General features: G+C 41.7%; 1 pseudogene; it reads right to left on the reverse strand.

Annotated features, from left to right (window-relative positions):
• LOC112405997 (UDP-glucuronosyltransferase 3A1-like) lies at window positions 1-23,968 on the reverse strand (annotated as a pseudogene).
• Between the last annotated feature and the right edge of the window lie 834 nt (window positions 23,969-24,802).

A 24,802-nucleotide genomic window follows, 5' to 3' on the forward strand; every position in this document is an offset into this window, starting at 1 on the left:
CACCCTCTCCAAGGCTCCACTTGGCCTCAGGCCTTCTTCAGCTTCCTGGTCCCACACAGCCACCCGGCCACCAGGCCCAGCAGCTGCCCACAGAGCCACGAGGTGCCCAGGGTGACCACTAGCAGGAACAACAAGACGTCCAGCAGGTACTGCTCACAACATGGCTACTGGAAGGCGTGGGGCTTGAGGTGTGCTGCATCCCCTGTCTGGAGGATGGCACCCAGGTGCTGGGCAGGGGTCAGGGGGTGGGAGCGCCTGATGATCCATCCTTTACACAACCACGGCCATTGTGATGAAGGAGAGAGAGAAGTGGACCTTTATAGGCATTACAAGTCTCCAGCCCAAATGTTATCTGGTACCTCTCATAATGTATCAGCAAAATAATTTTTTTTGTCTAACTCCAATCTTATTTGTATTCAACAATTATATTGCTAACCAATTTTATTTCAGGTAGTCTTCTGCTAGGCAGACAAATGTTAAACACAGTAACAAATAAAATATATAGTACGTTAATGGCAAATGCTGCTAAGAAAATCACACAAGGAAGGGGATGCGAGGGTCAGGTATCAGGAGTGTTAAAATTTTAGATGACATGATTCAAACGAACTCTAAAAATTTATGAATATCAGAGAAATATTTGACGATATTAAATAGATACTATTCATTTGGAGAAGGATCACAATGTTATTATGGTTATTTAAAAAGAGATACCTTGGCTCTTCAGATACATTCTGGGACACAGATGAAGTATTATGATGTTTTGGATTTGCCTGGGGCAGGGGACAGAGGCAAAGTTTAAAGTGGGTGGGAATATAAAAGAAAGAAAATTTGCCAGGAGTTTATAATCATTGAAGCTAAGTGTTGGGCATGGGGAAGTTCTGCTTTTACAAATATTAGAAATTTGTCTTTAAAAACGTTTTTAAAATCTCCCACTATGATTCTAATTTTTCTTGTTGTTTCAGTTTTTGAGGTCACATCATTAGATACATATCCATTTACAGTTATAGTTTCAGGTACCACACATTCCCAGTGAAATAACTAACCTTCATTACAAAAGTACAATTTTGTCTCTGGTAAAGCTTTTCACCTCAAGTCTGTTGGTCTGATATTATTCCTAATTATTCAGGTCTTACTTTCCATTAGTGTTACATGACCTGTCTTTTTCCGTCCTTTTATAATCAACCCTCCTGTATCCTCATGTTTTAGATGTACCTCTTGAAATGGCAATCAGCCTGATGTTGTTAAGCAAGTCTGTCAATCTTTGTATTTGAACTGGAGTATATAGGTTTATATCTACCATGTTTCTATTACTCCCTCTTATTCTTTCTTTTTTCTCTATTTTGTCTTCCTTTAGAGCTTGGAATATTTTTGGTCATTTCATTTTCCCCCTCTAATGATTTCTGTCTTATCTCTTTCCTTGAAATAAATTATCCCAGATTCACAGCATGCCTTTACAATCTGTCAAGGTCAAAAATTAATCCATATCTTTATCTACTTCTGGGCAAGACAAGAACCCTAGAAGTTCCATTTACCCCCTCCTGACTTACATGCTATTTTTGTTACACATTTTGAGTCTGTATTTTTAACCTCAGAAAACAATGTTTTTTACTTCAAGTATATTATATGAATTATACATAATTTAATTATAAAATTATTAATATTTAAATGTTATGTCTATCAATGCTTGCTTAGATTTGCTCATATACTTTCTCTTTGTTCTTTTTTTCTTACATCTCTGACCTTCCTTATGGGTCACTTCTTCCTAAAGTATATCCTATAGTATTTCCTTTATCAAGAATCAGCTGGTAAGAATTCTCTCCTTTTGCCTCTGGCAGTGGTTTGATTTCACCCTCATTATTAAAAGATAAACTGACAGGGGAGTGGCCAGAGGGCAGAGTAGAAAGACCCTGAGCTCACCTTCTCCCACAGGTACACCAAAATTACAAATATTTACAGAACAACTATTGATGAGAAAGGCAGAAAGACAAGCAGAAAGTTCTTCTACAACTAAATATATAAAGAAAGAACCACAGCAAGACAGAGAGGAGTGGTGGAGATACAATATGGTCAAGACCCATATGCCCGGGTGGACAACCCATAAACAGGAGGATCATTGCAACTGCAGAGGTTCTCCCCAAGGAGCAAGGGGTCTGAGCCCAGCTCAGGGTTCTGCACTGAGAAGATGAGCCCCCAGAATGTTTGACTTTAAAGACCAGCAGGGCCTACTTTTGAGAGAGCCAGAAGGCTGTGGGAAATAGATACTCCACTCTTAAAAGGTGTGCACATACAATCTCATACACTTCAGGACCCAGGGCAGAAGCAGTAATTTGAAAGGATCCTAAGTCAGACCCATCTGCTGATCTTAGAGAGCCTCCCAGAGATGCAGGAGGCAACTGGAGCTCAGCCTGAGGACATAGATACTGGCAGCAGGTCATTTTGGGGAACTCATTCTACAACAAGGACACTGGTGTTGATAAGCACCAGTTTGGAATCCTCCTTCTAGTTTATTAGCTCCAGGACCCAGCCCTGCTCACCAGCCCATCAGGGGTACTGGGAGGCCTCAGGCCAAGCAGCTAGCCTGTGGAACACGGACCTGCCCACCAGCAGGCAGGCTGCCGTAAGACCCTCTGAGCCTACAGCCACTCTGGGACCCAGCCCTACCCACCAGAGGACCCAGGAGACCTGGATACACCCATCAGTGCACCAGCACTAGCCCTGGGACTCCCTGGACCCTGAAGCCAGCCAATGGGAACCGGCCCCACCCACTAGTGGGTTGACACCAACTCCAGGATCCCCAGGGCCCTGCAGTCAGAAACTCTGGGACCTGGCTCCACCCACCACGGGGCCAGCACTAGCCCTGGAACAAGCCTCATCTACTAGTGGGAAGACATCAACCCCAGTACCCCGTGGATTCCAGCCCCACCCACCAGCAGGCTAACATACCAAATCTGAGACCCCCAAGACCCCACAGCCAGAGCCCCCAGGATTCAGCTCTGCCTACCAGTGGGCTGGCACTAGCTCCAGGACCCCCTGGGCTTCAGCCCCACCTACCAATTAGCCAACAACAGCCCCAGAACCACTGTAGTCCTGCAGCTGACTATGTCAGGACCAAGCCCATCCGCCAGCAAGACTGCACTGACCCCAGTATCCCATATATGCAGATTGCTATCTATAAACCTGATGGTAACCACAAATGAAAAATATATAATAGATACACGCACAAAAAAAAAAAAGAGAGAGAGAGGAAGGAATCCAAATGTAACACTAAAGATAATCATCATATTACAAGGGAAGAGAGCAAACAAAGAAGAAAGGAACAAAAATGAACTACAAAACAGCTTCAAAGCAATTAACAAAATAGTAATCAATACATATCTATTAATAATTACATTAAAATTAAATGGACTAAGTGCTCCAATCAAAAGGCATAGAGTGGCTAACTAAGACACACACACACACACACACACACACATGTATATATATATATGTATATATATATATATACACACACATATGTCTTATATCTACAAGATACTAACTTTAGATCTAAAGATACACACACACTGAAACTGAGGGGATGGGAAAAGGTATTCCATACAATAAAAAGAAAGCTGGAGTAGCAACACTTAGATTAGACAAAATAGACTTTAAAACAAAGACTGCAACAGGAGACAAAGAAGGACATTACATAATGATAAGGGGATCAATCCAAGAAGATATAACAATTATAAATATATATGGACCCAACATAAAAGCACCTATATACATAAAACGAATATTAACCAACATAAAGGGAGAAATTGACAGTAACACAGTAATAGCAGGGGCTTTTAACACCATATTTACACCAATGGACAGATAATCCAGACAGAAAATCAACAAGGAAAACTGGCCTTAAATTACACATTAGTCCAGATGGGCTTAATAAATGTATATAGAACATTCCATCCCAACAGCAGAATACATATTCTCTTCAAGTGCACATAGAACATTCTTCAGGATAGATCACATGCTAGGCCACAAAACAAGTCTCAGTAAATTTAAGAAGACTGAAATCATATCAAGCATCTTTTCCAACCACAATTCTATGAGACTAGAAATCAAGTATAAGAAAAAAAAATAAGGCAAAAAACACAAAAATGTGGAGGCTAAACAATATGCTAAAAAACTAATAAATTACTGAGGAAATCAAAAAATACCTAGAGACAAATGAAAATGAAAACACAACAATCCAAAATCTATGGGATGGAACAAAAGCAGCTCTAAGAGGGAAGTTTCTAACCATACAATCTTACCTCAGGTAAAAAGAAAAACCTCAGATAAACAACCTAACCTCACATCTAGAGGAACTAAAAAAAGTAAAAACCCAAAGTTAGTAGAAGGAAAGAAATCATAAACATCAGAGCAGAAATAAATGAAAGAGGGAATAAAAAAATTAAAAAGATCAATGAAACTAAGAGCTGGTTCTTTGAAAAAGTAAACAAAATTGATAAACCTTTAGCCAGATTCATCAAGAAAAAGAGAGAAAGGGCCCAAATCAATAAAACCAGAAGTGAAAAAGGAGAAGTTATAACTGACACCACAGAAATACTAAGGATCATAAGAGATTACTATGAATAATTATACACCAATAAAATAGACAACCTAGAAGAAATAGACAAATTCCTAGAAATGTACAATCTCCCAAGACTGAACCAGGAAGAAATAGAAAATATGAACAGACCAATTACCAGTAATGAAGTTGAATCAGTAATAATAAAAAAATCCCCCCCCATAAAAAAGCTAAATTGATTATTACTTACTTTCAGCACATTGAAGATAACATTCCATCATCTTCTAGTCTCCACTTTTGTTTAACGTGAGAAATAAGTTGGGAGTAACTGGGGCTTCAGGAACATTAATCTATTTTTTCCCATGGCAGCTTTAAAGATTTTCTTTGTCATTAGAATTCTACACTTTTTCTATAATGTGTCTCTCACTTTGGCCTCTTGAATTTGTAAATCGATGTTTTTTGTCAGCTCTAGGAAATTCTCAAAAAATTTCTCATTATTTCTCCACATAATCCCTCCCTATTTTCTCTCTCCTCCCAAACAGGGGCTAGCCTATGATGACAGCTTCCCAGGGATAAATCTTTTTTTTAATCTTTTCTTTTCATATTACCCCTGTTCTATTCAGCATCAAGGCAACTTGCCACACAGACCTATGCAGGTGGCAGGGCAGGGGCAGAATTATCTCTGGTTCACCCTTAATGTAAGGATAGGACCTTTTCAGTTCCAAGGTCTTTGCTCTTGCCAATCTCCGCCAGTCAGTCTGCCAAACCCTCGATCCACATTTGATGGGATCAACAAATCCCCTTAGGGCAAACTGCTTTCCTCTCCTTGTCTCCCAGAGCTCCAGCTTGCATTTGGAATTTGGCCTGATTCCTTATTATCCTATTAGTCCTTTGATGCTTTGAAGATTGTTTTTTTATATTTTATCCAGCTTCTTCAATTTGTTTTCTACTGGAAGGATAGTCTGAATGACCTAGTGTATCAGTAAGAATCCAGTATGAAGAGAAAAGCCCAGGCCATTGTTCACCTCTTCAGTTATTTTAACAGAGAGAATTTAAAATAAAGACTTTCCACCAGATTTTGGAGAACTCTGTAACCAAATGAGAGATATTGAGGCATTACAGAGTTAGTAGCTACGGAAAGCAGCCACCACCTCTTGTGCTAAGGAAACAAAGAGTGAGAATTACTAAAATTTAGAGTCTTGAAGATGGGAGTTGTGCAAAGCTTAGAAGGAGAGGGAAGGAGGGTCTTTCTTATCTGGTGTCGATGCTTTAGGAACTCAGAAGGGAAATCCACAGAGCTGAAACCCAGACCTGGAAGGGGCAGTCACATCCTGCTAGTCCTAATATCTGTGAGGAGCCCAATGAGGCTAACTCCAGTAATTCGGAAGAGCTACAAACAGAAAACCACTTCTGATACTAAAACCATCACTGCCACCATGAAAAACCATAGCTGTGGTGCGGCTGGCAGGAGCAGGGAGCAAGCAGGATGGCCCAAATCCCCACCTGTCCCTGCAGCCTTCTAGTCTACCTCTGGTGTCCCCTGTTAGCAGAGTCCGAGAGGGAGAGAGCTGGGGATGCATTTGGCAGAGTGCAGCATCACAAAGCAGGGCAAAGAAAGGTGGGTTCAAAGTTGAGAAACCTCATAACTGGCCTACCTGGCCTGCCGTTTCTGGAACCGGAAATCCAGCAGATTCACTTCTGGTAGCATAGCTGTGTTAGAAAATATCTGTCTGTTATTTCCATTTCATTGTCTTGAAAATGTAGTTTTCATGACTGTATTTGCATTTGAGCATGATAGAAAGTTCAAGTGCATTTTTATATTTTCAAACTATTGAATAGATAAGATTATCAAGAGAAAAAAAGAGATCTTTGGCTAATAATTGGTCCTAGGAAACGTTCTAAGTAGTCAACTTCCATAGTTTCTTAGTTTCCATATCCCAATCCATTTTGGGACCAATTAATGGAGCCATTTACCACAACTTCAATACGCCATTTCACATTTCATCAAAAATAAATTATCAGGCAAAATACTCTAAATGTGCTCATTTTTGATAGGTATGAAACATGTCAGACATGTGAGTCTTTACATATACTGTACATATATATTTAATTAAATTTTTTAATTGTGGAAAAAGTCACTACAGTATTTCATTCATGTTCCTGTTCATAACACAGTGAATGATAAAGATATCCAGTGACAGACAGATGTAGATATTTAATGATATGCAGGATTCTATAGCAAATAATCTGCAACTACAGTCTCGTTAATGTATGGCTTTTGTTTCTTGGTGATGGGCTTAGGGATTTGTATCGTCCAAGCTTCAAGCTTCCTGCTGTCCTTCAGGACTCACATTTTTCCTGGTTGTTTTTTTTTTTTTTTTTTTACCCAATATCCAAAGAGGGCCTCCCTTCCCTTTTACCCTCTCCTCCCTCAGAAATGAAGCATTTCCAAGACTGTTACCTTAGGTCCCTCATGCTTTCGTGCCCCCTTCCTGTTGTCATAGCTTTGATCTACCAAAACTCTTTTTCAGGATTTTTATGCAGAACGTAGATTTTCCTCCTTCTGAGCACAGTTTTACCTCATCCTTGGGCCTTCGGTGTCCCTGTTTTCTTTTCTGTACTATTCTTCTGGACTCACTAGCCCTCCACAAAGCTTTGTAGCAGGAGTTCAGGACAGAGTGCTGCTAAAACTTGACGTTTAGTTTGCCATTAACGGGACGGTGTGGGTTTTATTTGCTCTTGTTGGTTGAACTGCTTTCTAGTGTAAATGGCATGGGATTCCCTGTAGCCTGTGGAGGGCAAAGCCAGGAGAAAAGTCCCTGTGGCATGCTCTATCTCCTCAATCCTGATACCTACTCCAGCATTTTACAAACCTTAATGCCGGGCAAAGGGGAGGAGATTAGCAAAGAGTGGGGCAGGCTTAATGAGGTTGCTCAGGTTAAGTCTGGAGCCTATTGATGAGTCTAAAGTCCCCATTCTCCCGCACATGTGAGGACATTCTGTTATTAATGCTTACCCCAGTCACTAGTACAAAGTCTTCTGCACAGTTTTCAGAGCCAGGCTGACTGAAGAGAGAATCCATTTGCAAATCACGTTTTCTACAGAACTCTAAAGAAGGTAACTTTCACCCTTCTAAAACCACTAAAGCTTAGTTCCCACTCGTTTGTGGCAATAGTCCCTTGATGGACAGCACACACCTTCCTCTCTGTACTGTCGTTGGAGTCAACAGTCACAATTCCATTTCCTCTTTTCACCTGCACAGAGATCAAGCCTGGGGCTCTGTGACGGAAACCGTCCTCTGCCTCTCCCTGCCGTGGTCCCCATCACATTTAGAAAGTCACTGAGGTCAACTCTGAGCCAGATGTTTCCTCAGGTCCAGTCAGAAACTGTAACCAAGAGATGAAAGTTATAATTGTCATTATGCCCAAGACTGTTGGATGCTTTGCTGTATAAATACAGACCAGGACAAAATATCAAAGCACAGAAAATTCTTCTTCGATGAGTCAAGCATCATGGAGAGTTTTTTGGCCCTTTGCCATGTGCATCAAACACTACAGGTTGGTGAACCCAACACCCTTACAGGTCTTTTAGTCCTCACCAGCTGCCAATGCAGAGATTTTTCATGGCTCCTCTCACAGCCTTGAGTCGTCCGGTGAAAGAGTTCTAGGCAAGAGGAAAGAAGCCTCTTGGCAAGGGGAGGAGAAAAGATAATTCTGTGAAAACGTTTCCTAGCTCATATTGCCCCTTCTCCTTTTTTGTCCTCCTTGGGACATGGACATGATATCTGGAGCTGGGCAGCCATCCTGCAACCATGAGTTAAAAAGGGAGAATTATAAACATGCTCTTCCTGACATTGGAGAGCTATTGAACCAATGCCATCAGTTGTCTACTTCCTTCCCATCTACTTCTCATGTAGGAAAAACAACCCTCTTTTTGTGTAAGCCAATGACAAAAAAATGAGATCTTCTCAACTATACCTAACAGAATACATTGTAAGAATAAATTTTTTAATTGAAATCTAAAATGTCTCATCGTAAGTTTTAATAATTAAATAGGATGTCATTTCCAGTCCTTGCAATTATATGATTTAAAAATAAACAGTTGCATCACTCTGTTAAATGTATGCAGTGGGCTGTAAACACCTCAGCTGTTTGATACCATCATTCATTCTTTCTTTTTTTATTCATTCTTAACATAGATAATGAACTGCTCATTTTCACTAGGAAATTTTGCATCCTCCCATTTTCTTCTTGAATTTTTATTTATTTTCCACTTTCCCCAGAGAATTTATTTCTAGTCTATGTATCTTTATGCTTAAAAGAATTGTACAGAGTATTCTCTCATAGCCTTAAGCATCAAAAATACGTATTCAAATTACTATTTATAATTCCTAAAACAATAAGCCTCTAAGAGCCCAATATTTGTACTAAATTATCACTCTTTGTTTTAATACTTGCATTAAATTGGTCAAAGCTACATAAACATATTTCAAAATATTTAGTCACCTAACACAAACTATAAAATTTTATTGGAGACATATCTCACAATGAGATGAGGGGCTGTTTTTTCAATTCTTTTAAAATTAATTTATATGTCTGTAGATAAACATTATCTACTTCTGAAATGAGACAGTTTTGGATCAATATCTCTTAGTTACATAAACACTGAAAAACTATTCACATAAATAAGTAGCAGGAGCACTAAGAGTTTTGTTATGAACCACCTTGAAAATAATGTACCTTCATTCTTTGAACACCTTCAGAATAACATGCCACGTGAATATGCTATTCTCACAGCAGTCTACCATCAAAAGTTACTTTTTAAGGTCAGCTGAAAAATCACAATTCATCTTGGATTTTGTTAAAAACAAAGAATTACAAATCATCTGAATTATAAACACTTTCTGGCTCAGTCATTAGATTTTGAATTGTTCATTTGGTACCCCTACTTTTCCACCCTGGGGCAATGTACCATGCGGAGAATGGGGGTGGGTGAAAGGTGTCCATTTCTTCTGTAAAATAAGAGTCAGGGAACTGTGAAAAGTGTGGCAGGACAGAGGATCTGCCAACCAAACACAACACCTTGTCAGGCAGACCAGTTTTAGGAAACTAGAGTCAACAAAGGTGGAAATTTACCACTTCCAAACTCTGTGTCATGTAGCCTTTGGGAAATCTTCATGTACACATTATGGTGAAGGTAGCCCAGCTTGAAGGCTACTGGCTTAAGCTGCTCTACTGAGGCTTTCTGCTACTGCTTGCAGTTGACTTTCTAGTAATAGTAACTCTCATCTGAGATGATATGAAGCTCATAAATGGTCACTAAAGGAAGATGGAATAGCAAGCCTTAGCTCAATAAAATTCCATGAGATAAATTTTCAAAAGGGGAAGGAGTGAAATGAAATGAACTATTATTTGGTCTTAAGCTCTGGCACACTTTTCTGCTATGTTTTGTAGGCTTACTCATTTGTAAAATCAGTTAGAGGACAGACGCAGCTCAGCTCTCAATAACACAAGTGAGAAAGGAAGAGTTGTTACCAGGTGCCATTGCTCTCGAGGGTCTCATCTACAGTCAAGGGAGGTGGTCCCGCCACCAGGAGGTGTCCACAGCCCACCAGCCACTGGCTGGGGGTCAGGGGGTGGGAGCGCTTCGTGATGCTGGTGTCGACCATGGCAGATTTCTGCCTATTGGCAGAGACAGATGGAGGTGTTACTCAAGTGGTCTCAGAAGTCTTAGAGACCTTACATCTCACACACACACACACACACACACACACACACACACACACACACACATTTTCCAAATTATGCACAAAAGATTCCCTTTCAAGGAAAAGTTGTTGGCTTGGCCTTGCTATGGTCTAGTTGGATCCCTTTAAAAAGTTCAAACTGGGCTTCCCTGGTGGTGCAGTGGTTGAGAATCTGCCTGCTAATGCAGGGGACACGGGTTCGAACCCTGGTCTGGGAGGATGCCACGGAGCAACTAGGCCCGTGAGCCACAACTACTGAGCCTGCGTGTCTGGAGCCTGTGCTCCTCAACAAGAGAGGCCGCGATAGTGAGAGGCCCGTGCACCGCGATGAAGAGTGGCCCCCGCTTGCCACAACTAGAGAAAGCCCTCGCACAGAAACGAAGACCCAACACAGCAAAAATAAATAAATAAATAAGAAATTTTAAAAAATAAAGTTCAAACTGCTATTTGCATGCAAAGATCCATGCTTGGTGCTGGGAGTGCTAAACTATAAAAAAAGTGACTACGTCTGTAAGGACTAATCTCTATCCCAAGGAGGCTTAAGATATGCTACAGGAAACCATTATATTTATTGAGCATCTACTTTGTGCTGGTGTCTGGGCTAGATAACAAATGTGACTCTGGGGACTGTAGCCCAGGAAGGCATCTGCGCTTTCCTGCTCCTTCAAAGCACCATGTTGACCAGCACTGGCTTCATGGGCTATGAGCCTGCATATTTGCACAGGGCCCCACCCTTAAATGGGCCTGTGCTTGATTTAATTCTCTGCTGTCACCCTCTTGAAATCCTTAAACTTTATGACAAGGGTCTCCACATTTCACATAAGGGCACATGAATTATGTAGCCAGCCCTGATGTCCAATGTCTGTGGACCATCCCAGCCCAGATGACTCCTTCACAGGGCCAGTGGATCATGCACATTTGGGGTTTAGGTCTTTGAAAATCCAGTGGAAGTTACGAAGCCATTCATCAGAAAATGAATATTTTAAACACGTGAGATACCAAATATGCATAAAGTTTCTGGGTTATCTGACCCCCAGAGCTTAACAACTTTTCTGGGGTTATAGGAGTCACATGCAATGTGGTTATTATTCAGTCACCTAACAGGAATTACTTGCAGGTCTCCTATGTGCCATAACGTTGTGCATTAATGCTAAGTCTTGAGATATGATTCGGGTTTGCGCCCTTGAAGCTCTAAGTTTTTTAGTCCTTCTTCATTATAAGAAAGAAAATATATTTTTCCTCTTCATATGAGATTACTGCGCTGGTTGGAGAATTTCTTAAGAGGTCAATGGGCCCCTTTGTATTTACTCACTTAACAGGAATCCATTCAAACTTACTTTGTGGCAAGCCCTGTGCTGAACCCTGGAAACATAGCAGAAAAGAGGAGACATGCGCTGTTGTCCTGGGTGAGCTTACTCTCTACTTTCTAGTGTGGGGGACAGCCAATATGTTAAAACATAAAGAAATGGGCAATTACAGATCCTGTGATGTGCTAAGAAAAAAATAATACGCTATAATTGGGGTGGATAGGAGAGAAGGCTTTGGGACTATCGGAGAAAGACGGTCTCTCTGAGCAGGTGGCATTGGGATGAGGCCTCGATGTCAGGAAGGAGCCAACCCTGTGAAGAGAAGGAAATGTGTTTTCTAGGGAGCAGCACAGTCAAAACAGCTGAGGTGGGGAGCAGTGTGGGATATTGAGAACAGAAAGGCAACCTCCTGCCTCAGTTGGAATTCTACTATAAGCGCCTCCAAAGTAGAAGACCTCTCAAAGACACCCTGTGTCAGTCGTTCGGGTTCCTCACAACTAGAAGGCATAAAGTCATTCTCATCATCTAACCTAAACTGCTCTAGTCGTCCTCTCATAGGAAATAAGTCAGCTGTTAGCATCACACACATATTATTTCACGTCCTGGAAATTTCCGTTTTATTGCAAAAAAGACCCACACGGTGCCCATTGTGGTTTACATCTTCATTCAGTGTGAGTAACCACAAGCCCAGAGAGCTGCACACCTCTTGTCCTCTATGACTTGCTTCATGTTCAGAGCCAATGTCTCAGCCTTGATCTGCTTTAACTGGATGGAGACACCAAAATTTTTGGCATCTACTCAGAGCAGGTTTTCAGGCTGGTCTCCAAAGAGGGGAATCTCCACCGTGGGCAGGCCATGTTGGATGGCCTCCATGACACTATTTATCCCACCATGGGTGACAAAAAGGTGGACGTGAGGGTGCCCTGTTGCAAATAACAAAGGCAGCAGAACACTTCAGGACGAAAAGTTTCAGAACAAGGAAAGCAGAAAAGGCAGAAGAAAATACCAATGGGACTTAAAGTGTGTTGGAGCCATTGTGAAGATGACTTTGCTTGCTACACACCCAAGGATTCCAAGCCTTGCCTTTGTATAGAGACTCCTTGACTCAGCCAGAACCCAGGGAAGACTCAGCCAGAACCCAGGGAATTCTGTAGAGAATAGTGCTAAGCAAGGCAGATATCTCCATCCATCCATCCATCCATCTATCCATTCCATCATTCCATTCCTTCTCTCTATCCCCTCATGTCTCTTTGCTTCTCTCATCTGTTTTCTCTTTGTGTTTCCTTATGTCTATCTCTGTCTCTCTCTGTCTCTTCCTTTCCTTGAGCAAACTTTTCTCACCCACCAAATAATATCCCTCTTCTCTGAATTCTCGACACATTCATTGACATCACAACTCATGTAGCACTCATAAAACTTACATAAAACTTACTTGTTCTCTTTAAATATATGAGAAGCCACTTGAAAGCAAAGACTGGACTCTGCACATCAGTATTTGCTTTGCTTACTTAGAGCTAACTAAGGTGATTGTTGATAATGAAGAGTTCATCTCAGCCTGTGCTGGCCAACTGGGATGTGCGTGAGAACCTCCTTGTTTCTTCTTTGAAATGAGAATCATATCCCATGTCCAAGACTTAAAGAAATACATTGGCAGACGTGGAAACAGGAATGTTTTTAAAATTCTACAGATTATTTTGTCATAATCTTGGTTATGAGCCTCTGATCCAGTCAGTGGCTATGGCAGCGAGGGGTCTCTAAGAAGCAGCAGTAGGCACAGAGATAACCTGCTGTGGGTGAGAAAGTTCTCTGGTATCAGAGACCCAGTGTGCCAAGTAACTGGCCAGGAGGTTGCTCAGCTTGGCACTCAGGCACCTTGGCATCAGTATCGTGAATGTATGAGTTGCTCACACCTTAGTAGCTAAGGAAGATATGTGTGTGTGTCTGTGTGTACGTGAGTGTGTAAGGGAACATGGGTGAACATGTGCACATAAAGCCACTGAATACAGTGGCAATGTGCCCCCTGGTATGCGTTCTCAGAGCTCACAGATTGTTTAGGATTATTTTGTGGTGACCTTGTTCAAGACCAAAAGCAGTAGGTCACTGTGACTTTGATGGCTGCAGACATCAGGCCTGGGATAGAAAAGAACATCGGGAACATCAAAGAACATCAGGGAATTCTTTACTCAGCCCCATTAGTCCATGTAGTCAGTTAACAAGGAATAGAATACTGGCACATAAGACAGGGGGCTGGCTTTCCAAGCTTCTCAGCAACCAAGAAAGGCCAGTAGTCAAAAATTTCCACTATCACCAGGTCAAAGTTCTCATTCTTTTTTTTTTTTTTCTGCGGTACGCGGGCCTCTCACTGTTGTGGCCTCTCCCGTTGCGGAGCACAGGCTCTGGATGCGCAGGCTCACGGGCCCAGCCACTCCGCGGCATGTGGGATTCTCACGGACCAGGGCACGAACCTGTGTCCCCTGCATCAGCAGGTGGACTCTCAACCACTGCGCCACCAGGGAAGCCCAAAAGTTCTCATTCTTTAAAGAATTCATAGTATCATTTCTCCTTAGCAAATGACTGCACGGAAGCCCTAGTTGCTCCAAAATAGCTAAAACGTGTTCAAATGTGCTTCTGTAAGAAAAATAAATAAATGATAAATATTCATTGGAAGTGTTACTATCACAATACATAAAAGAATCTTGGTCCACTGACAGATGAATGGATAAAGAAGATGTGTTATACATATACAATGGACTATTATTCCACCATAAAAAAGAATGAAATAATGTCATTTGCAGCAACATGGATGGACATTGAGATTATCATACTAAGTGAAGTAAGTCAGACAAAGACAAATATCATGATATCACTTATATGTGGAATCTTAAAAAATAATACAGATGAACTTATTTACAAAACAGAAATAGACTCACAGACATAGAAAACAAACTTATGGTTACCAAAGGGGAACGCAGGGGAAGGGATAAATTGGAAATTTGGGATTAACAGATACATGTTACTATATATAAAATAGATAACAGAGGTCTACTGTGTAGCACAGGAAACTATGTTCAATATCTTGTAATAACCTATAATGGAAAAGAATCTGAAAAAGAATATATATATATACATATATATGTATAACTGAACTGAATCACTTTGCTGAATACCTGAAACACTGTACATCAACTATACGTCAATTTAAAAAAAAGAATCTTGGGATACAAAGAAAATATTCCAGGTAGGTAAGACCACACCCAACAGCAGCCATCCTATTCTACCACTGTCCATAAATATGTACCTTAGTCACTCTGGGCAGATGTTCTGCTCTTGAGAGTGTTCCCTTCGTCCCCCCTCCCTTTCCTCGCTGCTTCAAATCCCCAGCACTCTCTATGCCAGTTCTTAGAAAATATATCTTTGAACTCTCCATTCCTGAAATCCATGGGCACAGATGCATTATGTTAACTGAAAATGAACTGCCATCAATGGGGCTTCTGCTCTGGGAGGCTTCTTTGACCACAGCAGACCTCACAGATCTCTTTCTACTTGATAAATTCTGCGACACTTTCCTTAAACTTCACTTACATACTGAACTTTTATGAGTGGTTTTCTTGTTTACTTAGCAAAACAGTGCAAGTCACTTGATGACACAATCCCATAAATATTGACATTATAGGCTATTTTTTAAAAATTACTGTGTATTCACATATGACAGATTTCCTCACCCAAGGGATTATTTGATCATATTAGAACAAAATCTCAGCTAGCCCAGAGGTTAAACAAAGGAAAAAAAAAACCTGGATCTGAAACATATGATTAGCCTTTCCACTTCAGTGCAGGCTAAGGTATACAGAGAAGATAATGGCAAAGCTTTCTGACATGTAATTAAGACATTGCCTATGGGATTATTCCAGGAACCTATCTTCTTGCAACGCTTTCCCATCACTGCCTATATAGATTATGACCCTGTTTCCTGTTTGTACAACATATGGGGAAATAGGATACCCATCTGCACTCTAAGATACTAGAGGTAATAAGTGCAAGGGCTTGAGACATCAGAGCCCTCCTGGCTGCATGGAGGACCAAGAGAATCGGTACCCTGGCATAGTTATAATTGTCCACCATTGCACCATTGTGCCCCAGGTAGAGATTCTACAGAGGCTGAGAAGTCATTAGCAATATACATATCTCTGCCTGATCTTCAGGGGTAACTTCAAGTCACGCAATGAAAGTGATTGGCTCAAATCATCCCCTGCTGTGTTTTAAAGATTTCACGTAACAAAGGAGTGGTTACTAAAACTTTTGGATAACTTCAGTAATGTTGTAAAAATTCCTAGAATATAATTTGTTAATCTTAGTTAAAGTTAAGCTAACAAATAGAAAAATATCAAGAATGCATGGTTACCTATATCTGTCCTCAAAAATATGAAATTAGGGGAGAATAGACAAAGCATATACTTAAAATGTATAAATAACGTCGCAAGATGATACAGACTAAGTATCAGATGAGTAGGTTAGGTCAGACCTATCCCAGAGGGACTGTGGTCTTCCAGTTTGAGTGAGGAAAGGAGATTTTATGGAAATAGTCAGATTTAAGCAGTACCTTTATTAGTAAATAGATTTTCAGGAAGAAAAGAGGAGACTAGTCCTCGGTAATTAATCCAGATAGGCATGGATTTCTGTCTTTTCACTTCTATGTCTATGAGTAAGGAGTTATGTGTTCCTTTCCATTCCAGATAAAGCAAAAGGAGTCAGCTTCATGTCTTATTTTGCACAAGGTTGATTGCATTTTAAAAGGACTTTACATGGCCAGAAGCTCAACTTCTACAAAATCATTGTTTAAAAGTCTTCTCCATTAATAAATACATGTGAGGAGAAAGGAAAAAAATAAATGGAAAGGTGTCTTTGATTTCCCTACCAACAGTGAGAGGTTGAGGTACCTATGCTTCTGTGTTGGGGAGATTATAGACAAAGATTGTAAGTGAAGTGTTGCAAGGAAGTCCCAGAAGAAACTACCTCCCAGTTGCTACAGGAATACCTTCATGCTTATAGTAGAAGAGAGAAAGGACAGAGCAAGGGAAAGCCTCCAATGGCTGGAATGGAGGATTTGGTGTGAAATACTTGTTTACCCAAATATCATCATCATTCATCCCTCTCTCCCTCCCCCTCTCCATCGATCCAAACATCCCTTTATCACATCCTCAGTCCAAGCATCCACCCATTCACTTATATTACCAAAACTGGGACTCTTTAGTTCAAATAAGTTAAAAAATTACCTGCCCTCAAAAGTTTCTTCCATAAAGAAATGAAAAGACTTCTTAAATTCTTTGTTATCATCTTCAGGTAGAAACCAGTTAATAACTTTGTATGATTTCTCCTCCTCTGTAAAACCTAAGAAACACCAATGGGTTAAATGTTAAAATGTGTCACACAACATGGATTAACATTAGAATGATGATACCAACATTCGATTGTGTCTTTTGAATTGTTTTTGTTCCATTTGGTTGCTTTCTTATTCAATCTTGTATATGAAAGTATTTCTTGAGAAGCTTACAATGATTCAGGAATGCTTTTTAGTTTAAATTATGGAAACTTCCATTTAAAGCCTTAATTGAATGTATAGCTATTTGTCTCATTTTATTGCTGAGAAAATAAAGTTAATTAGTTTAAGATAATTTGTCAAGGTTGATTCCAGAGCCTCTGCTCTTTTTGTTATAGAAAAGTTCAACTTCATTATTTAAAGTGATATACCCAAATAGTTTGTGATTCAGTAGGAAGTACTGAATGGCTTAATTAAAATAGCAATCTTCTGCACCTCTACGTACCAACTTGGCTTCTCCTCGATTACCCATGAGTCTGATGTTTGATGCTGATGTTTGACCGATAGCAGGCTTCAAGCCCTATCTCCCATTCCCTCTTCTGTGCATTACCTGGGCAAACTGGTAAGAAAGCCTGCATGCTCCCTCTTGTGGCCCTAAGTGGGAGTTTCAAACCATGCAAGTCAGGCCCATGAGGCGGAACCCTCACCACATCCCAACCCCCTCCCTGCCCACAATAAAAATTCAAGCTAGTCATCCCTCCCTACTCTCGATAGCCATTTTTCAGGGGCTTGGGAACCTGTCCTGTTCTTTCAAAAAGTCCTTATTATTTGAGTAATAAACCTTCCATACTCTTCTTAATGCTTTTGTGCCTACATCAGTCATGACGTCCAACCAAATTGTGCATAGTGACTGGGAACAGATCATTGCATGGTCCCACACATTACAGCTCCCATACCCAACCTCAGTGAAATGACTGACTCTATCCAAGGATCTACTAAAAAATACTTGGCAGTCATAGATTTGGCTAATATGTTCTGTTCAGTACCTATTTTACCAGGCTCTCAACTGCAGTTTGCCTTCACCTTGGAAGAGGCACAGTATACCTCTAACTGGTTGCCAATGGGACATTTCAACAGCTCTACCATTGGCCACAATCTTTGTTGGCAAAATATTAACCACATCCAACTTTCCCCAGGAGCATAGGTATTAATTACATTAAGGACATCCTCCTCCAAGGAGATTCATTTCACACACTCACTCAAGGCAGAAACATTCTCAAAGTAGTTCACATGAAGGGATGTGCCATTGTCCCTACACAAAGCTCAAGACCCAGAACCTAAGCAAAATTCCTGGGAAAGATTTGGTCAGTCTGTTTTTCTATCACTGACATTGTCAAGAAACAACTATTGACACCATAATATTTCAACAGGTCCAACATCTTTTAGTTCTTTTGCATTCTGGAGACAACATATTTCTCACTTATACGTTTTACTTAAGTCCATGTATGCTCATTGCTTGAAAATCAGCCCACTTTGGATACGGTCCCAAATAACAAAACATCTAGAATTTGTCCAAATCACAATATAATAGGTACTGTAATTAGTGCCCCTCAAAATTGCCTTTAGCAACCTGCTCTCCTGCCTCCTGGAGTGACCTGACCACCTATGATGGCTGCATGGGTTTCCTATTGTTGCTGCAAAGATTTACTGTAAACTTAGTGGCAAAAAACCCACAAGCTTATTATCTTACAGTTCTGGATATCAGAAGTCCAAAATGGGTCTTATGTGAGTAAAAGCAAGATGTGGGCTGGCCTGCATTCCTTCTGGAGGCTCAAGGGGACAATCGTTTCCTTGCCTCTTCCAGCTTTTAGTGACTGCCTGCATTCCTTGGCTTATAGACTCCTTCCAATTGGCAATCACACTCTGACTTTTCCTTCCACCATCACATTCCTTCGGTTACTCTCCTGTTATCTTCTTTCATTTAGAAGAACTCTTGTAATTACACTGACTCCACCTGGATAATCCAGGATAATCTCCCCATCTCAAGATCCTTATATCAATCACATCTGCAAAGTCCCTTTGCCTTGTAAGGTAGAACATTCACTGGTTCCAAGAATTAGAACACGGATATCTCTGGGCTGGGGGTGGGGGGGCATTATCTGCCTATTATTATGTTCTGCTCTCTGCACCTCAAACACTCATGTACATCCCACATGCAAAATGCATTCACCCCATCTCAACATCCCAAAAGGTCTCAAACTTTTACACTACCAACTCATAGTTCAAAATCTCATCTAAATACCATTGGTTCAAATGTTCCAAATTATAACATCCAAATAATTTAATAAGTATGGGTGAGAGTCTGGGTATGATCAACCCAGAGGCAAAATTTCTCTCCATCTGTGGACCTATGAAATCAGGAAACAAGTTTTCTGCTTCCAAGAAACAATAGTGGGGCAGGTATAAGACACTGGTTACTGATTTTATTAATCTAAGTGCAACAAAGTGGAAGGAAAACATCAGTCACTGGTCATAAGAAATTCTGACATCCAAATGGGCCAACTAATATTGTTGGCCTATTTGGATGTCAAAATTTCTTATTAAGGACTGGAAACAATCCTCTGCGATTTGAAACTCAGCCCTGTGAGATTGAAGCTCTAGCCTCTGGGCTTACTGCTTCATCCTCAGAGTTCTTCTTTGTTCTCCATAAAAGTTATCATGCCCTGGGGTCCCACACGGGGAACATGAATCCCCTTAGCTGGTTCGAAAACCAGTGGGACTTACCAGAGGGCTGTAAGAAACCAAGCCTTCACTTGTGAAGAGTGTGTATACACGCCTGCTCACTCCCAGGAACAAAGCAGAGGAAGCAGATTGAAACTCTTGGGGATCTGGCCGGTTTCCCGGGACCAGCCCAGTGCACACCAGGCCCGCACTAGGCTCCTGCTCCAGTGCGGTCCCCACTAGAGTGAAGGCTGCTGTTGCCGAGGAGTGTGTGCACTTCGGGGGAACGAAGCGGCTCAGACACAGCCCTGCATCTGAACAGGGCAAGGGCAGCCATTGCCCTTGGAGGCAGTCCTCATCTGCAGAGTTTTAACGTCTGCATTTCCACTAACAGTGTGTTCAAGGCCATCTAGGCTTTTTCTATCACGTCCTCAATATCCTTTCAGCCTCTATCAATAACCCAATTGTGATTCCACATAACGATTGGAGCTTATGAATCCACAAGTATGATTATTAGAAATCTTTGTTTCTTCAGTGCCACTGAGGTTATTTCTTCAACTAAAGTTGTTAATAAATAAGCAAGATGGGTGTGTTCAAATTAATAGCTAATAAATGGTTCAAATATTCCATACACTGAAATGAGCATCAGGTCAGAAATAATAACCTAATCATGTATTTTCCTGATTTGCAGACACCTAGCCTAGCTCTTCTAATGAAGTAAAGAATGAATATGCTGGGGCTTCCCTGGTGGCACAGTGGTTGAGGGTCCGCCTGCCGATGCAGGGGACACGGACCTGGAACCTAAGAATAAGACTGAATGGATCTAAAAACTCCCTGAATTGTTTATAGATTTTGATGTACATACATTTGTTAAAGGGGTAGAAGTTCAGTAGTTTCTCAAAGTTCATGCCAAATGTATTTTTTAATCTAAAATTTTAATTTAAATTAATTTAATTTAAAATTTTCATTAGATTAAATTACAATTTTAAAAATTAGATCTTAATACACTACAGCTATTTCATCAGATCTGCTATCAAGGAAAGTGCAAAAGGATACGCATATAAAAGATGCTCAGTGAAGCATATAGAACTTAATCTAGAAGGTGATTAGAATGGTTTTAAGTAGGGACTCAAACAGATATTTGTACACCAATGTTCATGGCAGCATTACTAACATATCCAAAAGGTGGAAACAACAGAAATGTCCATCAACAAATGAATAGACAAATAAAATATGGTATATACATTCAATAAAATGTTATTCAGCCTTAAAAAGGAAGAAAATTCTGATACATACTCCAACATGAATGAGCCTAAAAGATATTATGCTATGTGAAATGTGCAAGATACAGAAGACAAATATTGTATGATTCCACCTATATAAGGTATATAGAATAGTCAAATTACTAGAGAAGTAATGGAATAGTGTTTACCAGGGGCTGGGGCAATGGGTAATGAGCAGTTATTTTTAATGGGTACAGAGTTCTAGTTTGTAATGATAAAAAAGTTCTGGATGTGGATGGCAGAGATAGTTGCACAACCATGTGAATGTACTTAAAGCCACTAAACTCTATACAAAAATGGTTACAGTGGTCAATTTCATGTAATGTGTATTTTATCACAATAAAAAACGTAAAAGAAATTTCGACAGAAAAAGATTTTAAAACAATCTGAACAATTACAAAGCCTGAAGTCACCTTGAAAGTTTTATAATTTCTCACAATTTTATTCTTCAAAGAGTCCGCTTAATACTGCATTTTTTTTCTTAAATCAAAGCCTGAGCAACACTTCAGAATGAGCATTCCAGGGCTTTAAGTCCTAAACCCACCCAACACACTTACTAACCTGCCGTGTGACCCTGAGTAAATCGTTCAAGTTCTTAGGGCTGCTGTTTCCTTTTCTGTCAATAGAGAGGAGTTGCTAAGATTTAGGAGCTCATTCTAGCTAAACTCTTTGGATTTAGGCACTTCCTACATCAGTATGCACAAACTCACGGGCAGTCACTAATTTTCAAGAAAACAAGATCATCTCAATGGTAGATTCTGATCTTAGTTGTGTAAATAAGGGACCTCCTGAGAAAACTTCCTTAAATTTCAGATACCATAAGAGGAGAAGTCATCTATGCCATAGAAAAAAGTGATCCTTACCTATTAGAAATCTTATACATGGATAACACATCTGTTCAACAGGTTTTCAAGCCAAGTTATAAAGTAGCATTACCAAAATGGTCTGTGATAATGTGTGGAGGGTTGCTTGAGATGGACTGGAAGTCAGGTACAGGAGGAGAACATAGAACTACAGAGCATGGAGTCCTGGTGGAAAGAGCCAGGAAGTTTTCCTACACCTTACATAGACACACACACAAACACACACATGCACACACTCGCCCTTTTCATTCTTTCAGTCCAGTTACATTTGAAGAAACTCTTTGAAAAGACCCTCTATGCAAAAGGCATTGCTATTGCTGTTCCTTGCCTGGAATACACCCAATCAAGAATTAGTGGGGAAGATACCTGGTGGCAATAAATTTCCTCTCTGGAGAGGCATGGTGACATTACGACCATGATCTTGAAGAATCTGAGAGACCCGATTCATCAGGAGAAAATGGCTTCCACCTAGGAACAGTGCACAACTTCATTTTTGTAATGATGAGAGTAGAGATTCTAAGATTGATGGGCTGACAAATCCAGGAGAGGAGGGGTAGGGAAGCAGAAAGTTGCCAGGGAGTAGAGGAAATGAGCGTCATCAGTCAGTCTCTCCATCGCATTCTGAGTAAGCCCTAGCCCACTCACCCAGAGCCTGCTGGCCCAGCTCCTTGACAAGTGGCAAACCTCCATCAAAGATTTCCTCTTGTAACTCTGGCCTCCATGTCAGTGTGATAAGCTTCTCGGGGCTTAGGCCCTAAGGAGTTCCTGATCCTAAGGTACATACTGCATTTCAGCCGGGGACTTATGGAGACACCATGTCCTAAAGAAATAACTGCACTGGTGGAAATTGTGGCACGGCGCCATGCATGTGAGTGTGAAGGGGTCCTAATGGACAAGCAATCAGAGCTACTTCTGGGATCCTTCTCTTTGTAAAGTATGCAAGAGTAGGAACCAGAAATATGGGTGCTTGAATAAGTCCAAGAAGCAACCATTGCAGCAGAAGGACGTGGAGCTATCAGTTGGAGCCAAAATGCTTGCAGTTCAAATATATTTGGCAGGAAGTTTCTCAGTTGGGGCCTGAATGTTTCACATCCATTAAGACTTGGGGATAGACTTGCAGGATAACTGTGGGGTCCATGGGATGGGCCTGCAGGATCCTATATGCATGAGTGGCTGGGACATCGTCTATCCGAGGACAATCCTGGGATCCTAAGGAAACATAAGCTCAATCCTTGGGAGAGGGGCAAGCTCCATCTCACTAAGGTCTCCTCTTCGAACCCGCACCAACACAGGCACTTTGCTTGAATCTAAGGGTCTCAGCAGCAGAGAAAGCTAAATCAGAAGAGAAATTAATGGCAAATGGCAAGGGTTTGGAGACTGGGGTTAGAGGGATGGAGTACCTACCCTGCCCCCCACCGACCCGCACAAATTGCTCCTCCCTCTTCGTCCGCCCGCTAGGGTAACAAACCTGCTCCGGGTGGTGCAGGAGAAAAAGTGTGCAGCTGCTTCTTAATTTTTTTTTTTTTTTTTTTTTTTTTGCGGTATGCGGGCCTCTCACTGTTGTGGCCTCTCCCGTTGCGGAGCACAGGCTCCGGACGCGCAGGCTCAGCGGCCATGGCTCATGGGCCCAGCCGCTCCGCGGCATGTGGGATCTTCCCGGACCGGGGCGCGAACCCGTGTCCCCTGCATCGGCAGGCGGACTCTCAACCACTGCGCCCTTCCACCTTGGCTCCTGGGCACCCTCAGAAAATTATTACTGCTGCCTCCAGGAGCACCTTTCCTTGGCCTCCGAGAACTGCAAACCGCTAGTTAGCCCCAGTCTTTACCGGCAACTGCTGTGCGCCCTCCAGAAGTTTAGGGTGAGCCTCTGAATGTCCAGCCCGCGCCCTAGAAGAGGCGGCCGGGGGCCTCCTGCACTGGGCTGGATCTCAAACTTCTGGCCCCAGCCCCGTTCCAACCCGCACAAATGGCTCCCCGCTTTTCATCCGCCGGTCAGGGTAACAAACCTGCTCCAGACTGGAAAAACACACGACTCTCTCACCAAGTGCCGTTTGCCTGTCTCTGGATCTTTGGCCAAACACTTACCCACCAGGGACAGAGTTAGGATTTTGGCAGCCTCTGAGAGCAGGAGGCCAGGCAGTAGGAATCCGACTAGAAGCAGCGCCTGCTGCCCCGCCATCCTTGCTCCTGTAGAAGCTGCGGGGCCGAGACCCCTGCCCTGCCCCCGCACAGGGGACCTGATGCGCAGGCAGCGAAGGAAAGGTGCTGGCTGGGGGCTTGGGGAGAAATAAGAGAGTGGTTCTGCCCATCTTCCGTTCTGTTTGTCCTCTCTCGCCCTTGGGCCCCTCCTCCCTCTGTGAGGAAACCATTAGACAGTCTCTCCTCACCCTCCTTAACCTTGGCAGCAGAAAGGAGGGGTTAGTCAGCTGATCCAGTGCTGTTCACATAATCTCTGCCCTCCCTGCCTGGGAGATAACTCTGAACCAGGAATGGTAGAGACGTTTAGAAATCACGTGGATGACAACTCTACCTCCAGGTGACTTGGACCCATCTCAGTTTTATGGACCCTTCCCCAAATTTATGGTACTCCACCTAACCGCTCTAACACTTCATACTGCTGTATCCACGCTCCACTTCCCCAGGTACCTGCTTAAAATCTCTGCTAGTGTAGCAAACTCAAGACCTCCCTAAGCAAATCCCCAAGGGAACTTGACCTACCATTCCTGGATTATAGCTCTGATGACCTTTTAAAAGGAGGTAATTTATTCATGAAGAGGTGCTAGAGTCCTAACTCTGAAGTCCAAGTCTTCACCCGGAGGACCGGACCTCTAAAGCTGAGACTCTAATCCTGAATGAGCCTCATAAAATAGGACTAGGGATCTTTCCACAGTCTCCCTAGGTACAAGTTGAGGCCATCTTGTAATTCTGCCACCTTGTAATGTTAACCCTGGGAAGGACAGGGCATGCAAATCCCAGAAGTCATCTTTGCATTTTCTATCCTCAAAACAAGACT

Source organism: Neophocaena asiaeorientalis, unplaced genomic scaffold (genome assembly GCF_003031525.2).
Source record: "Neophocaena asiaeorientalis asiaeorientalis breed wild unplaced genomic scaffold, Neophocaena_asiaeorientalis_V1.1 scaffold229, whole genome shotgun sequence".
NCBI classification, from domain to species: Eukaryota; Metazoa; Chordata; class Mammalia; order Artiodactyla; family Phocoenidae; genus Neophocaena; species Neophocaena asiaeorientalis.